The sequence below is a fragment of the Ambystoma mexicanum genome, unplaced genomic scaffold, assembly GCF_040938575.1.
Source record: "Ambystoma mexicanum isolate Mex_15411 unplaced genomic scaffold, UKY_AmexF1_1 Mex_scaf4, whole genome shotgun sequence".
Classification (NCBI taxonomy): Eukaryota; Metazoa; Chordata; class Amphibia; order Caudata; family Ambystomatidae; genus Ambystoma; species Ambystoma mexicanum.
In genome coordinates, this window is record NW_027182455.1 from 8,526,909 (window position 1) to 8,543,572 (window position 16,664).

Consider the following 16,664-nt stretch of genomic DNA (forward strand, 5'->3'; position numbering starts at 1 on the left):
GAAGGGTCTCAGGATTGGAATGGGAAGGAGTTGGATATCCCATCTCATTATAGGAAGGGTCTCAGGTTTGGTATTAGAAGCATTGAGATATCACATCTCATGCTATAGGAAGGGTCTCAGGATTGGAATGGGAAGGACTTGAATATCACATCTCATGTTATAGCAAGGGTCTCAGGTTTGGTATTAGAAGCATTGAGATATCACATCTCATGCTATAGGAAGGGTCTCAGGATTGGAATGGGAACGACTTGGATATCACATCTCATGATAAAGGAAGGGTCTAAGGTTTGGAAGGGGAAGGATTTGGATATCACATCTCATGTTATAGGACCGGTCTCAGGTTTGGTATTAGAAGCATTGAGATATCAAGTCCCATGGTATAGGACGGGTCTCAGAATTGGAATGGGAAGGAGTTGGATATCACATCTCAAGCTATAGGAAGGGTGTCAGGATTGGAATGGGAAGGAGTTTGATATCACATCTCATGCCATGGTATGGGTCTCAGGTTTTGTAGAAGCATTGGGATATCACATCTCATGCTATCGGAAGGGTATCAGGATTGGATTTGGAAGGAGTTGGATATCCCATCTCATGCTATAGGAAGGGTCTCAGGTTGGAATGGGAAGGAGTTGGATATCACATCTCATGTTATAGGAAGGGTATCAGGATTGGAAGGGGAAGGAGTTGCATATCAAATTTCATTATAGAGGTAGGATCTCAGGATTGGTATTAGAGGCATTGAGATATCACATCTCATGCTATAGGAAGGGTCTCACGATTGGAATGGGAAGGAGTTGGATATCACATCTCATGCTATAGGAAGGCTATTAGGTTTGGAAGGGGAAGGAGTTGCATATCAAATTTCATTATAGAGGTAGGATCTCAGGATTGGTATTAGAGGCATTGAGATATCACATCTCATGCTATAGGAAGGGTCTCACGATTGGAATGGGAAGGATTTGGATATCACATCTCATGCTATAGGAAGGGTCTCAGGTTTGGTATAAGCATTGAGATATCACATCTCATGCTATAGAAACGGTCTCAAGATTGCAATGGGAAGGAGTTGGATATCACATCCCATGTTATAGGAAGGATCTCAGATTTGGTATTAGAAGCATTGAGACATCACATCTCATGCTATAGGAAGGGTCTCAGGATTGGAATGGGAAGGAGTTGGATATCACATCTCAAGCTATCACAGGATTGGAATGGGAAGGAGTTTAATATCACATCTCAAGCTATAGGAAGGGTCTCAGGTTTGGAAAGGGAAGGATTTGGATTTCACATCTCATGTTATAGGATGGTTCTCATGTTTGGTTTTAGAAGCATTGAGATATCACATCTAATGCTATCGGAAGGGTCTCAGGTTTGGAAAGGGAAGGATTAGGATTTCACATATGTTATTGGATGGTTCTCAGGTTTGGTTTTAGAAGCATTAAGATATCACATCTCATGCTATAGGAAGGGTCTCAGGTTTTGGAATGGGAAGGAGTTGGATACACATCTCATGTTATAGGAAGGATCTCAGGTTTGGTATTAGAAAAATTGTGATATCACATATCATGCTATAGGAAGGGTCTCAGGATTGGAATGGGAAGGAGTTGGATATGACATCTCATGCCACAGGAAGGGTCTCAGGTTTGGTATAAGCATTGAGATATCACATCTCTGCTATCGGAAGGGTCTCAGGATTGGAATGGGAAGGAGTTGGATATCCCATCTTATGTTATAGGAAGGGTCTCAGGTTTGGTATTAGAAGCATTGAGATATCACATCTCATGCTATCAGAAGGGTCTCAGGATTGGAATGGGAAGGAGTCTGATATCACATCTCATGCTAAAGGGAGGGTCTCAGGTTTGGTATTAGAAGCATTGAGATATCACATCTCATGTTATAGGAAGAATCTCTGGTTTGGTATTAGAGGCATTGAGATATCACATCTCATGCTATCAGAAGGGTCTCAGGATTGGAATGGGAAGGAGTCGGATATCACATCTCATGCTAAAGGGAGGGTCTCAGGTTTGGTATTAGAAGCATTGAGATATCACATCTCATGTTATAGGAAGAATCTCAGGTTTGGTATTAGAGGCATTGAGATATCACATCTCATGTTATAGGAAGGGTCTCAGGATTGGAATGGGAAGGATTTGGATATCACATCTCTTGCTATAGGAAGAGTCTCAGGTTTTTTATTAGAAACATTGAGATATCACATCTCATGCTAAAGGAAGGGTCTCAGGTTTGGAAGGGGAAGGATTTGGATATCATATCTCATGTTATAGGACGGGTCCCAGGTTTGGTATTAGAAGCTTTGAAATATCACATCTCATGCTATAGGAAGGGTCTCAGGATTGGAATGGGAAGGAGTTGGATATCACATCTCATGCTAAAGGAAGGGACTCAGGTTTGATAGAAGCATTGAGATATCACATCTCATGCTATAGGAAGCGTCTCAAGATTGGAATGGGAAGGAGTTGGATATCACATCTCATGCCATAGGAAGGGTCTCAGGTTTGGTCCAAGCATTGAGATATCACATCTCTGCTATCGGAAGGGTCTCAGGATAGGAATGGGAAGGACTTAGATATCACATCTCATGCTATAGGGAGGGTCTCAGGTTTGGAAAGGGAAGGATTTGGATTTCACATCTCATGTTATAGGATGGTTCTCATGTTTGGTTTTAGAAGCATTGAGATATCACATCTAATGCTATCGGAAGGGTCTCAGGTTTGGAAAGGGAAGGATTTGGATTTCACATATGTTATTGGATGGTTCTCAGGTTTGGTTTTAGAAGCATTAAGATATCACATATCAGGCTATAGGAAGGGTCTCAGGTTTGGAATGGGAAGGAGTTGGATACACATCTCATGTTATAGGAAGGATCTCAGGTTTGGTATTAGAAAAATTGTGATATCACATATCATGCTATAGGAAGGGTCTCAGGATTGGAATGGGAAGGAGTTGGATATCACATCTCATGCTAAAGGAAAGATCTCAGGTTTGGAAGGGGAAGGATTTGGACATCACATCTCATGTTTTAGGACGGGTGTCAGGTTTGGTATTAGAAGCATTGAGATATCACATCTCATGGTATAGGAAGGGTCTCAGGATTGGAATGGGAAGGAGTTGGATATCACATCTCATGCTAAAGGAAAGTTCTCAGGTTTGGAAGGGGAAGGATTTGGACATCACATCTCATGTTTTAGGACGGGTGTCAGGTTTGGTATTAGAAGCATTGAGATATCACATCTCATGGTATAGGAAGGGTCTCAGGATTGGAATGGGAAGGAGTTGGATATCACATCTCATGCTAAAGGAAAGATCTCAGGTTTGGAAGGGGAAGGATTTGGACATCACATCTCATGTTTTAGGACGGGTGTCAGGTTTGGTATTAGAAGCATTGAGATATCACATCTCATGGTATAGGAAGGGTCTCAGGATTGGAATGGGAAGGAGTTTGATATCACATCTCATGCAATCGGAAGGGTCTCAGGTTTGGAATGGGAAGGAGTTGGATATCACATCTCATGTTATAGGAAGGATCTCAGGTTTATTATTAGAAGCATTGAGATATCACATCTCATGCTATAGGAAGGGTCTCAGGATTGGAATCGGAAGGAGTTGTATTTGACATCTCATGCCATAGGAAGGGTCTCAGGTTTGGTATAAGCATTGAGATATCACATCTCTGCTATCGGAAGGGTCTCAGGATTGGAATGGGAAGGAGTTGGATATCCCATCTCATTATAGGAAGGGTCTCAGGTTTGGTATTAGAAGCATTGAGATATCACATCTCATGCTATAAGAAGGGTCTCAGGATTGGAATGGGAAGGACTTGAATATCACATCTCATGTTATAGCAAGGGTCTCAGGTTTGGTATTAGAAGCATTGAGATATCACATCTCATGCTATAGGAAGGGTCTCAGGATTGGAATGGGAACGATTTGGATATCACATCTCATGATAAAGGAAGGGTCTAAGGTTTGGAAGGGGAAGGATTTGGATATCACATCTCATGTTATAGGACCGGTCTCAGGTTTGGTATTAGAAGCATTGAGATATCAAGTCCCATGGTATAGGACGGGTCTCAGAATTGGAATGGGAAGGAGTTGGATATCACATCTCAAGCTATAGGAAGGGTGTCAAGATTGGAATGGGAAGGAGTTTGATATCACATCTCATGCCATGGTATGGGTCTCAGGTTTTGTAGAAGCATTGGGATATCACATCTCATGCTATCGGAAGGGTATCAGGATTGGATTTGGAAGGAGTTGGATATCCCATCTCATGCTATAGGAAGGGTCTCAGGTTGGAATGGGAAGGAGTTGGATATCACATCTCATGTTATAGGAAGGGTATCAGGATTGGAATGGGAAGGACTTGGATATCACATCTCATGCTATAGGAAGGCTATCAGGTTTGGAAGGGGAAGGAGTTGCATATCAAATTTCATTATAGAGGTAGGATCTCAGGTTTGGTATTAGAGGCATTGAGATATCACATCTCATGCTATAGGAAGGGTCTCACGATTGGAATGGGAAGGATTTGGATATCACATCTCATGCTATAGGAAGGGTCTCAGGTTTGGTATAAGCATTGAGATATCACATCTCATGCTATAGAAACGGTCTCAAGATTGCAATGGGAAGGAGTTGGATATCACATCCCATGTTATAGGAAGGATCTCAGATTTGGTATTAGAAGCATTGAGACATCACATCTCATGCTATAGGAAGGGTCTCAGGATTGGAATGGGAAGGAGTTGGATATCACATCTCATGTTATAGGAAGGGTCTCAGGATTGGAATGGGAAGCACTTCGATATCACATCTCATGTTATAGGAAGGCTCCCAGGTTTAGAAGGGGAAGGGGTTGGATATCACATTTCATGTTAGAGGTAGGATCTCAGGTTTGGTATTAGAGGCATTGAGATATAACATCTCCTGCTATAGGAAGGGTCTCAGGATTGGAATGGGAAGGATTTGGATATCACATCTCATGCTATAGGAAGGGTCTCAGGTTTGGTATAAGCATTGAGATATCACATCTCATGCTATAGGAAGGGTCTCAGGATTGGAATGGGAAGGAGTTGGATATCACATCTCATGCTATAGGTAGGCTCTCAGTTTTGGAAAGGGAAGGTTTTGGATATCACATCTCATGCTATAGGAAGGGTCTCACGATTGGAATGGGAAGGATTTGGATATCACATCTCATGCTATAGGAAGGGTCTCAGGATTGGAATGGGAAGGAGTTGGATATCACATCTCATGCTATAGGAAGGGTCTCAGGAATGGAATGGGAAGGAGTTTTATATGACATCTCATGCCATAGGAAGGATCTCAGGTTTGGTATTAGAAGCATTGAGACATCACATCTCATGTTATAGGAAGGGTCTCAGGATTGGAATGGGAAGGAGTTGGATATCACATCTCATGCTATAGGAAGGGTCTCAGGTTTGGTATAAGCATTGAGATATCACATCCCATGCTATAGGAAGGGTCTCAGGATTGGAATGGGAAGGAGTTGTATATGACATCTCATGCCATAGGAAGGGTCTCAGGTTTGGTATCAGCATTGAGATATCACATCTCTGCTATCGGAAGGGTCTCAGGATTGGAATGGGAAGGAGTTGGATATCCCATCTTATGTTATAGGAAGGGTCTCAGGTTTGGTATTAGAAGCATTGAGATATCACATCTCATGCTATAGGAAGGGTCTCAGGATTGGAATGGGAAGGACTTGAATATCCCATCTCATGCTATAGGGAGGCTCTCACGTTTGGAAAGGGAAGGAGTTGGATATCACATTTCATGTTAGAGGTAGGATCTCAGGTTTGGTATTAGAGGCATTGAATATCACATCTCATGCTATCAGAAGGGTCTCAGGATTGGAATGGGAAGGAGTTGGATATCACATCTCATGCTAAAGGGAGGGTCTCAGGTTTGGAAGGGGAAGGATTTTGATATCACATCTCATGTTATAGGAAGGATCTCAGGTTTGGTATTAGAGGGATTGAGATATCACATCTCATGCTATCGGAAGGGTATCAGGATTGGATTTGGAAGTAGTTGGATATCCCATCTCATGCTATAGGAAGGGTCTCAGGTTGGAATGGGAAGGAGTTGGATATCACATCTCATGTTATAGGAAGGGTCTCAGGATTGGAATGGGAAATACTTCGATATCACATCTCATGCTATAGGAAGGCTCACAGGTTTGCAAGGGGAAGGAGTTGGATATCACATTTCATGTTAGAGGTAGGATCTCAGGTTTGGTATTAGAGGCATTGAGATATCACATCTCATGCTATCAGAAATGTCTCAGGATTGGAATGGGAAGGAGTTGGATATCACATCTCATGCTAAAGGGAGGGTCTCTGGTTTGGAAGGGGAAGGATTTGGATATCACATCTCATGTTATAGGAAGGATCTCAGGTTTGGTATTAGAAGCATTGAGATATCACATCTCATGCTATAGGAAGGGTCTCAGGTTTGGAATGGGAAGGAATTGGATATCACATCTCATGTCATAGGAAGGATCTCAGGTTTGGTATTAGAAGCATTGAGATATCACATCTCATGCTATAGGAATGGTCTCAGGATTGGAATGGGAAGGAGTTGTATATGACATCTCATGCCATAGGAAGGGTCTCAGGTTTGGTATCAGCATTGAGATATCACATCTCTGCTATCGGAAGGGTCTCAGGATTGGAATGGGAAGGAGTTGGATATCCCATCTTATGTTATAGGAACGGTCTCAGGTTTGGTATTAGAAGCATTGAGATATCACATCTCATGCTATAGGAAGGGTCTCAGGATTGGAATGGGAAGGACTTGAATATCCCATCTCATGCTATAGGGAGGCTCTCACGTTTGGAAAGGGAAGGAGTTGGATATCACATTTCATGTTAGAGGTAGGATCTCAGGTTTGGTATTAGAGGCATTGAATATCACATCTCATGCTATCAGAAGGGTCTCAGGATTGGAATGGGAAGGAGTTGGATATCACATCTCATGCTAAAGGGAGGGTCTCAGGTTTGGAAGGGGAAGGATTTTGATATCACATCTCATGTTATAGGAAGGATCTCAGGTTTGGTATTAGAGGGATTGAGATATCACATCTCATGCTATCGGAAGGGTATCAGGATTGGATTTGGAAGTAGTTGGATATCCCATCTCATGCTATAGGAAGGGTCTCAGGTTGGAATGGGAAGGAGTTGGATATCACATCTCATGTTATAGGAAGGGTCTCAGGATTGGAATGGGAAATACTTCGATATCACATCTCATGCTATAGGAAGGCTCTCAGGTTTGCAAGGGGAAGGAGTTGGATATCACATTTCATGTTAGAGGTAGGATCTCAGGTTTGGTATTAGAGGCATTGAGATATCACATCTCATGCTATCAGAAATGTCTCAGGATTGGAATGGGAAGGAGTTGGATATCACATCTCATGCTAAAGGGAGGGTCTCTGGTTTGGAAGGGGAAGGATTTGGATATCACATCTCATGTTATAGGAAGGATCTCAGGTTTGGTATTAGAAGCATTGAGATATCACATCTCATGCTATAGGAAGGGTCTCAGGTTTGGAATGGGAAGGAATTGGATATCACATCTCATGTCATAGGAAGGATCTCAGGTTTGGTATTAGAAGCATTGAGATATCACATCTCATGCTATAGGAATGGTCTCAGGATTGGAATGGGAAGGAGTTGGATATTAGATTCTTGCTATAGAAAGGGTCTCAGGTTTGGAACGGGAAGGAGTTGGATATCACATCTCATGTTATAGGAAGGGTCTCAGGTTTGGTCTAAGCATTGAGATATCACATCTCTGCTATCGGAAGTTTCTCAGGATTGAAATGGGAAGGAGTTGGATATCCCATCTCATGTTATAGGACGGGTCTCAGGTTTGGTAATAGAATCATTGAGATATCACATCTCATGCTGTAGGAAGTGTCTAAGGATTGGAATGGGAAGGACTTGGATATCACATCTCATGGTATAGGTAGACTCTCTGGTTTGGAAAGGGAAGGAGTGGGATATCACATTTCATGTTCAAGGAAGGATCTCAGGTTTGGTATTAGAGGCATTGAGATATCACATCTCATGCTATAGGAAGGGTCTCAGGATTGGAATGGGAAGGATTTGGATATCACATCTCATGCTATAGGAAGGGTCTCAGGTTTGGTATAAGCATTGAGATATCACATCTCATGCTATAGGAAGGGTCTCAGGATTGGAATGGGAAGGAGTTGGATATCACATCTCATGCTATAGGTAGGCTCTCAGGTTTGGAAAGGGAAGGATTTGGATATCACATTTCATGTTAGAGGAAGGATCTCAGGTTTGGTATTAGAGGCATTGAGATATCACATCTCATGCTATAGGAAGGGTCTCACGATTGGAATGGGAAGGATTTGGATATCACATCTCATGCTATAGGAAGGGTCTCAGGTTTGCTATAAGCATTGAAATATCACATGCCATGCTATAGGAAGGGTCTCAGGATTGGAATGGAAGGAGTTGGATATCACATCTCATGTTATAGGAAGGATCTCAGATTTGGTATTAGAAGCATTGAGACATCACATCTCATGCTATAGGAAGGGTCTCAGGATTGGAATGGGAAGGAGTTGGATATCACATCTCATGTTATAGGAAGGGTCTCAGGATTGGAATGGGAAGGACTTCGATATCACATCTCATGTTATAGGAAGGCTCCCAGGTTTGGAAGGGGAAGGAGTTGGATATCACATTTCATGTTAGAGGTAGAATCTCAGGTTTGGTATTAGAGGCATTGAGATATAACATCTCATGCTATCAGAAGGGTCTCAGGATTGGAATGGGAAGGAGTTGGATATCACATCTCATGCTAAAGGGAGGGTCTCAGGTTTGGAAGGGGAAGGATTTGAATATCACATCTCGTGTTATAGGAAGGATCTCAGGTTTGGTATTAGAAGAATTGAAATATCACATCTCATGCTATCGGAAGGATCTCAGGTTTGGTATTAGAAGCATTGAGATATCACATCTCATGCTATCAGAACGGTCTCAGGATTGGAATGGGAAGGAGTTGGATATCACATCTCATGCTAAAGGGAGGGTCTCAGGATTGGAATGGGAAGGACTTGGATATCACATCTCATGTTATAGGAAGGGTCTCAGGTTTGGTATTAGAAGCATTGAGATATCACATCTCATGCTATAGGAATGGTCTCAGGATTGGAATGGGAAGGAGTTGGATATTAGATTCTTGCTATAGAAAGGGTCTCAGGTTTGGAACGGGAAGGAGTTGGATATCACATCTCATGTTATAGGAAGGGTCTCAGGTTTGGTCTAAGCATTGAGATATCACATCTCTGCTATCGGAAGTTTCTCAGGATTGAAATGGGAAGGACTTGGATATCACATCTCATGCTATAGGTAGACTCTCAGGTTTGGAAAGGGAAGGAGTGGGATATCACATTTCATGTTCAAGGAAGGATCTCAGGTTTGGTATTAGAGGCATTGAGATATCACATCTCATGCTATAGGAAGGGTCTCAGGATTGGAATGGGAAGGATTTGGATATCACATCTCATGCTATAGGAAGGGTCTCAGGTTTGGTATAAGCATTGAGATATCACATCTCATGCTATAGGAAGGGTCTCAGGATTGGAATGGGAAGGAGTTGGATATCACATCTCATGCTATAGGTAGGCTCTCAGGTTTGGAAAGGGAAGGATTTGGATATCACATTTCATGTTAGAGGAAGGATCTCAGGTTTGGTATTAGAGGCATTGAGATATCACATCTCATGCTATAGGAAGGGTCTCACGATTGGAATGGGAAGGATTTGGATATCACATCTCATGCTATAGGAAGGGTCTCAGGTTTGCTATAAGCATTGAAATATCACATCCCATGCTATAGGAAGGGTCTCAGGATTGGAATGGAAGGAGTTGGATATCACATCTCATGTTATAGGAAGGATCTCAGATTTGGTATTAGAAGCATTGAGACATCACATCTCATGCTATAGGAAGGGTCTCAGGAGTGGAATGGGAAGGAGTTGGATATCACATCTCCTGTTATAGGAAGGGTCTCAGGATTGGAATGGGAAGGACTTCGATATCACATCTCATGTTATAGGAAGGCTCCCAGGTTTGGAAGGGGAAGGAGTTGGATATCACATTTCATGTTAGAGGTAGAATCTCAGGTTTGGTATTAGAGGCATTGAGATATAACATCTCATGCTATCGGAAGGATCTCAGGTTTGGTATTAGAAGCATTGAGATATCACATCTCATGCTATCAGAACGGTCTCAGGATTGGAATGGGAAGGAGTTGGATATCACATCTCATGCTAAAGGGAGGGTCTCAGGATTGGAATGGGAAGGACTTGGATATCACATCTCATGTTATAGGAAGGGTCTCAGGTTTGGTATTAGAAGCATTGAGATATCACATCTCATGCTATAGGAAGGGTCTCAGGAATGGAATGGGAAGGACTTGGATATCACATCTCATGATAAAGGAAGGGTCTAAGGTTTGGAAGGGGAAGGATTTGGATATCACATCTCATGTTATAGGACGGGTCTCAGGTTTGGTATTAGAAGCATTGTGATATCACATCTCATGCTATAGGAAGTGTCTCAGGATTGGAATGGGAAGGAGTTGGATATCACTTCTCATGCTATAGGAAGGGTTTCAGGTTTGGTAGAAGCATTGAGATATCACATCTCATGCTATAGGAAGAGTCTCAGGTTTGGGAAGGGAAGGATTTGGATTTCACATCTCATGTTATAGGATGGTTCTCATGTTTGGTTTTTGAAGCATTGAGATATCACATCTCATGCTACCGGAAGGGTCTCAGGTTTGGAATGGGAAGGAGTTGGATATCACATCTCATGTTATAGGAAGGATCTCATGTTTGGTATTAGAAGCATTGAGATATCACATCTCATGCTATAGGAAGGGTCTCCGGATTGGAATGTGAAGGATTTGGATATTACATCTCATGCTAAAGGAAGGATCTCAGGTTTGGAATGGGAAGGAGTTGGATATGACATCTCTTGTTATAGGGAGGGTCTCAGGATTTGAATGGCAAGGAGTTGGATATCACATCTCATGCCATAGGAAGGGTCTCAGGTTTGGTATAAGCATTGAGATATCACATCTCTGCTATCGGAAGGGTCTCAGGATTGGATTGGGAAGGAGTTGGATATCCCTTGTCATGCTATAGGAAGGGTCTCAGGTTGGAATGGGAAGGAGTTGGATATCACATCTCATGTTATAGGAAGGGTCTCAGGATTGGAATGGGAAGGATTTGGATATCGCATCTCTTGCTATAGGAAGGGTCTCAGGTTTTTTCTTAGAAACATTGAGATATCACATCTCATGCTATAGGAAGGGTTTTAGGATTGGAATGGGAAGTATTTGGATATCACATCTCATGCTAAAGGAAGGTTCTCAGGTTTGGAAGGGGAAGGATTTGGATATCATATCTCATGTTATAGGACGGGACCCAGGTTTGGTATTAGAAGCATTGAGATATCACATCTCATGGTATAGGAAGGGTCTCAGGGTTGGAATGGGAAGGAGTTGGATATCACATCTCATCCAATAGTAAGGGTCTCAGGTTTGGAATGGGAAGGAATTGGATATCACATCTCATCTTATAGGAAGGGTCTCAGGTTTGGTAGAAGCGTTGAGATATCACATCTCTGCTATCGGAAGGGTCTCAGGATTGGATTGGGAAGGAGTTGGATATCCCTTCTCATGCTATAGGAAGGGTCTCAGGATTTGAATGGCAAGGAGTTGGATATCACATATCATGCCATAGGAAGGGTCTCAGGTTTGGCATAAGAAGGAGTTGGATATCCCATCTCATGCTATAGGAAGGGTCTCAGGTTGGAATGGGAAGGAGTTGGATATGACATCTCATGTTATAGGAAGGGTCTCAGGATTGGAATGGGAAGGACTTGGATATCACATCTCATGCTGTAGGAAGGCTCTCAGGTTTGGAAAGGGAAGGAGTTGGATATCACATTTCATGTTAGAGGTAGGATCTCAGGTTTGGTATTAGAGGCATTGAGATATCACATCTCATGCTATCAGAAGGGTATCAGGATTGGAATGGGAAGGAGTGGGATATCACATCTCATGCTAAAGGGAGGGTCTCAGGTTCGGAAGGGGAAGGATTTGGATATCACATCTCATGTTATAGGAAGGATCTCATGTTTGGTATTAGAGGCATTGAGATATCACATCTCATGCTATCGGAAGGATCTCAGTTTTGGTATTAGAAGCATTGAGATATCACATCTCATGCTATAGGAAGGGTCTCAGGATTGGAATGGGAAGGAGTTGGATATCACATCTCGTGTTATAGGAAGGATCTCAGGTTTGGTATTAGAAGCATTGAGATATCACATCTCATGCTATAGGACTGGTCTCAGGATTGGAATGGGAAGGAGTTGGATATCACATCTCATGCGAAAGGAAGGGTCTCAGTTTTGGTAGAAGCATTGAGATTTCACATATCATGCTATAGGAAGGGTCTCAGGATTGGAATGGGAAGGAGTTGGATATCACATCTCATGCTATAGGAAGGGTCTCAGGTTTGGTATAAGCATTGAGATATCACATCTCTGCTATCGGAAGGGTCTCAGGATTGGAATGGGAAGGACTTAGATATCACATCTCATGCTATAGGGAGGGTCTCAGTATTGATATTAGAAACATTGAGATATCACATCTCAAGCTATCGGAAGGGTCTCAGGATTGGAATGGGAAGGAGTTGGATATCACATCTCATGCTATAGGAAGGGTCTCAGGTTAGGAAGGGGAAGGAGTTGGATATCACATTTCATGTTAGAGGAAGGATCTCAGGTTTGGTATTAGAGGCCTTGAGATATCACATCTCATGCTATAGGAAGGGTCTCAGGATTGGAATGGGAAGGAGTTGGATATCACATCTCAAGCTATAGGAAGGGTCTCAGGTTTGCTATAAGCATTGAGATATCACATCTCATGCTATAGGAAGGGTCTCAGGATTGGAATGGGAAGGAGTTGGATATCACATCTCATGTTATAGGAAAGATCTCAGGTTTGGTATTAGAATCATTGAGACATCACATCTCATGTTATAGGAAGGGTCTTAGGATTGGAATGGGAAGAAGTTGGATATCACATCTCATGCTATAGGAAGGGTCTCAGGTGTGGTATAAGCATTGAGATATCACATCTCATGCTATAGGAAGAGTCTCAGGATTGGAATGGGAAGGAGTTGTATATGACATCTCATGCCATAGGAAGGGTCTCAGGTTTGGTATAAGCATTGAGATATCACATCTCTGCTATCGGAAGGGTCTCAGGATTGGAATGGGAAGGACTTAGATATCACATCTCATGCTATAGGGAGGGTCTCAGTATTGATATTAGAAACATTGAGATATCACATCTCAAGCTATCGGAAGGGTCTCAGGATTGGAATGGGAAGGAGTTGGATATCACATCTCATGCTATAGGAAGGGTCTCAGGTTAGGAAGGGGAAGGAGTTGGATATCACATTTCATGTTAGAGGAAGGATCTCAGGTTTGGTATTAGAGGCCTTGAGATATCACATCTCATGCTATAGGAAGGGTCTCAGGATTGGAATGGGAAGGAGTTGGATATCACATCTCAAGCTATAGGAAGGGTCTCAGGTTTGCTATAAGCATTGAGATATCACATCTCATGCTATAGGAAGGGTCTCAGGATTGGAATGGGAAGGAGTTGGATATCACATCTCATGTTATAGGAAAGATCTCAGGTTTGGTATTAGAATCATTGAGACATCACATCTCATGTTATAGGAAGGGTCTTAGGATTGGAATGGGAAGAAGTTGGATATCACATCTCATGCTATAGGAAGGGTCTCAGGTGTGGTATAAGCATTGAGATATCACATCTCATGCTATAGGAAGAGTCTCAGGATTGGAATGGGAAGGAGTTGTATATGACATCTCATGCCATAGGAAGGGTCTCAGGTTTGGTATACGCATTGAGATATCACATCACATGCTATAGGAAGGGTCTCAGGATTGGAATGGGAAGGACTTGAATATCACATCTCATGCTATAGGCAGGGTCTCAGGTTTGGAAAGGGAAGGAGATGGATATCACATTTCATGTTAGAGGTAGGATCTCAGGTTTGGTATTAGAGGCATTGAGATATCACATCCCATGCTATCAGAAGGGTCTCAGGATTGGAATGGGAAGGAGTTGTATATCACATCTCATGCTAAAGGGAGGGTCTCAGGTTTGGAAGGGGAAGGATTTGGAAATCACATCTCATGTTATAGGAAGGATCTCAGGTTTGGTATTAAAAGCATTGAGATATCACATCTCATGCTATCGGAAGTATCTCAGGTTTGGTATTAGAGGCATTGAGATATCACATCTCATGCTATCATAAGGGTCTCAGGATTGGAATGGGAAGGAGTTGGATATCACATCTCATGTTATAGGAAGGATCTCAGGTTTGGTATTAGAAGCATTGAGATATCACATCTCATGCTATAGGAAGGGTCTCAGGATTGGAATGGGAAGGAGTTGGATATCACATCTTATGCTATAGGAAGGGTCTCAGATTTGGTATAAGCATTGAGATATCACATCTCATGCTATAGGAAGGGTCTCAGGATTGGAATGGGAAGGAGTTGGATATCACATCTCATGCTATAGGAAGGGTCTCAGGTTTGGAACGGGAAGGAGTTAGATATCACATCTCATGTTATAGGAAGAGTCTCAGGTTTGGTATAAGCATTGAGATATCACATCTCTGCTATCGGAGGTGTCTCAGGATTGGGATGGGAAGGAATTGGATATCACATCTCATGCTATAGGAAGGGTATCAGGTTTGGAACGGGAAGGAGTTGGATATCCCATCTCATGTTATGGGACAGGTCTCAGGTTTGATATTAGAAGCATTGAGATATCACATCTCTGCTATTGGAAGGGTCTCAGGATTGGAATGGGAAGGACTTGGATATCAGAATTCATGTTATAGGAAGGGTCTCAGGTTTGGTATTAGAAGCATTGAGATATCACATCTCATGCTATAGGAAGGGTCTCAGGATTGAAATGGGAAGGGCTTGGATATCACATCTCATGTTATAGGAAGGGTCTCAGGTTTGGTATTAGAAGCATTGAGATATCACATCTCATGCTATAGGAAGGGTCTCAGGAATGGAATGGGAAGGACTTGGATATCACATCTCATGATAAAGGAAGGGTCTAAGGTTTGGAAGGGGAAGGATTTGGATATCACATCTCATGTTATTGGACCGGTCTCAGGTTTGGTATTAGAAGCATTGAGATATCAAGTCTCATGGTATAGGACGGGAGTTTGATATCACATCTCATGCCATGGTATGGGTCTCAGGTTTTGTAGAAGCATTGGGATATCACATCTCATGCTATCGGAAGGGTATCAGGATTGGATTTGGAAGGAGTTGGATATCCCATCTCATGCTATAGGAAGGGTCTCAGGTTGGAATGGGAAGGAGTTGGATATGACATCTCATGTTATAGGAAGGGTCTCAGGATTGGAATGGGAAGGACTTGGATATCACATCTCATGCTGTAGGAAGGCTCTCAGGTTTGGAAAGAGAAGGAGTTGGATATCACATTTCATGTTAGAGTTAGGATCTCAGGTTTGGTATTAGAGGCATTGAGATATCACATCTCATGCTATCAGAAGGGTATCAGGATTGGAATGGGAAGGAGTTGGATATCACATCTCATGCTAAAGGGAGGGTCTCAGGTTCAGAAGGGGAAGGATTTGGATATCACATCTCATGTTATAGGAAGGATCTCAGGTTTGGTATTAAAAGCATTGAGATATCACATCTCATGCTATCGGAAGGGTCTCAGGATTGGAATGGGAAGGAGTTGGATATCACATCTCATGCTATAGGAAGGGTCTCAGGTTTGGAACGGGAAGGAGTTAGATATCACATCTCATGTTATAGGAAGAGTCTCAGGTTTGGTATAAGCATTGAGATATCACATCTCTGCTATCGGAGGTGTCTCAGGATTGGGATGGGAAGGAATTGGATATCACATCTCATGCTATAGGAAGGGTATCAGGTTTGGAACGGGAAGGAGTTGGATATCCCATCTCATGTTATGGGACAGGTCTCAGGTTTGATATTAGAAGCATTGAGATATCACATCTCTGCTATTGGAAGGGTCTCAGGATTGGAATGGGAAGGACTTGGATATCAGAATTCATGTTATAGGAAGGGTCTCAGGTTTGGTATTAGAAGCATTGAGATATCACATCTCATGCTATAGGAAGGGTCTCAGGATTGAAATGGGAAGGACTTGGATATCACATCTCATGTTATAGGAAGGGTCTCAGGTTTGGTATTAGAAGCATTGAGATATCACATCTCATGCTATAGGAAGGGTCTCAGGAATGGAATGGGAAGGACTTGGATATCACATCTCATGATAAAGGAAGGGTCTAAGGTTTGGAAGGGGAAGGATTTGGATATCACATCTCATGTTATTGGACCGGTCTCAGGTTTGGTATTAGAAGCATTGAGATATCAAGTCTCATGGTATAGGACGGGAGTTTGATATCACATCTCATGCCATGGTATGGGTCTCAGGTTTTGTAGAAGC